This window comes from Sinocyclocheilus anshuiensis, unplaced genomic scaffold (genome assembly GCF_001515605.1).
Source record: "Sinocyclocheilus anshuiensis isolate Anshui unplaced genomic scaffold, SAMN03320099.WGS_v1.1 scaffold447, whole genome shotgun sequence".
Classification (NCBI taxonomy): domain Eukaryota; kingdom Metazoa; phylum Chordata; class Actinopteri; order Cypriniformes; family Cyprinidae; genus Sinocyclocheilus; species Sinocyclocheilus anshuiensis.
The window spans coordinates 5201487-5203517 of NW_015552615.1; the positions used below are offsets into that span (position 1 = coordinate 5201487).

The 2031-nt window shown below is 40.7% G+C and overlaps 1 protein-coding gene across 1 annotated transcript in view; it reads left to right on the top strand.

Moving 5' to 3' along the window:
- Nucleotides 1-503: 503 nt before the first annotated feature.
- Nucleotides 504-2031, top strand: part of LOC107666145 (rap1 GTPase-activating protein 1-like) — a 48437-nt gene continuing 46909 nt past the window's right edge. The window contains exon 1 of the mRNA XM_016457313.1: nt 504-542. The gene's annotated coding sequence lies outside the window, so the exon portion shown is untranslated. The remainder of the gene's footprint in view (nt 543-2031) is intronic.

Here is a 2031-nt window from a genome sequence, read left to right on the forward strand (position 1 = left end):
GACTGCAGATGTAAATTGATGGGTTTCTGTAGAGAACAAATGCTGTTGTCGTTCACGCCGCTCTTGGTAAATAACATGCGTTCTTAGAAAAGAAACGCGGACTGCAGTGTATTCACATGTGGTTGTCTGCTTGTGTGTCTACATGTGCCCTCCGATTCCTGCCGCTATCAAAGTGCTGAAAGAGACAATAGACAGCATTGCATCTTGCAGCAGACAGCAATACGTGTTGCCAGGTAACCACACCTGACATTGAGCTGAAGGTACGCTGCCATAAAACCACATTTTATTAGCTGTACCCAGGAGATGTGCTTTTATTGTAAAAGTGCGATCACCTTTTTTGGCAAAATTCTGTGGGCGAAAGAAGCTCAGTTGTCAATAGTGTAGCATTACATGAATCACCTCTCACAAAGAAGTGACTTTTAAACCAGGCAACTTTCTGCTGGTCGACATGGTGAATTTGCGCGACCAACTTTAACACAAGCAACTTTTTTGTGCAGATTCCTGTTGACAAGACTTCGCCCCCAAAATTTCACCGAACAACGGTAAATGTGACTACACCTTAAGAGTATCATAACCATATGTGCTTTGTACTTTGGTGTGAGCATTTTATATAAATTCTGACCTTCATGTCATTCCAAACCTGTTCTTTCTTCCGTGGAATACAAAAGAGATATTTAGCAGAATGTTGAGGCTGCGCTTCATTAATGCAAAACTTCAACTAGCATGGCTTGTAACAAGTTGGTCACATGACATGCAAAAACTATTGACATTAATGCTGCCTTCACGTGTCATTGAAAATTTCCTACTTTCCATTTCTGAAGTCATAATTAAGAGTTTGTCATATTCAGTTGCTTTGTTAATGAATCACGGAGGGTGCTTACTTGCTCTACTATATACTTTAATCGCATTAAATAGGCAGCTTGCTGACAATTTTGGAATTTCATTCATGTACATGCTATTTTTGCTGTATATTAAACATACAATATGCATCAAATGATTATTTATATATGTAAATGTGCAAGACGTTCACAACATGACAAGGCAATGTTGCTGATGTTTATGGCCTTTAGTTGGGAACAGGGGTATCAAGAGTTTCTAGTTGTAAATACAACTTTAGAGGCCCTTTATGTCCAAATGCACCAGGTTTGATTGTGCATGAGCATGCATGAGAATCAACTATAGACAAAATGACTAATATGACTTCAGGATACTCAGAATATAATGCACTGCTTTTATGGTCTTTTTTTTTATGGTGCTTTGTCCTGTTTCACAGAAGTTCTTTCATTGGGTGAAACTTAGCTTGAGTAGGCTGGAGCATGCAACTTAAGAGTTTGATTGATCATTGTTTTTATTTGTGGCACTGTAGTGTTGAATTATGGGATGTGCATTGGGAGTGTAGTACCACATGGTGGCAGTGCTAATCCAAATCATTTTCTGTCACATTTCTGCTTTACGCTTTAAGCTATTCAGGAACTTACTGGCCTGGCCTGAATTCAGTTAACCTACTCCCTTAAATTGAACAGAAACCACTTCAGCACATAGACTTCATTTAGACCAGGGCTGTCCAAACTAGGTCCTGGAGGGCCGGTGTCCTGCAGAGTTTAGCTCCAACTTGCCTCAACACACCTGACTGGAAGTTTCTATGCCTAGCAAGAGCTTGATTAGCTGGTTCAGGTGTGTTTAATTAGGGTTGGAGCTAAACTCTGCAGGACACCGGCCCTCCAGGACCGAGTTTGGACAGCCCTGATTTAGACCTTATTGCAGGAAATACTGTCCAACTTACAGTAATTTCAATCAGTTGATGCCTTTTATGTTAAAGTGGAAAGGGCATCTTTAATTTCCCTTAAATTGAATTTCTTTACTGTACTTGTCAGAGATTTATTCTGTTATTATTGAGCGTGTGCGTCTGAACATCTCAGCGTTCAGGCGCCATGCTGTTTGGCCTCTTAAAGGACACTGCTGCATTACTTTTTCTTGTAGCTGGCGATGGCGTCATCGGTCGAGCGGTTGGACCGATATGCAAACTGGAAG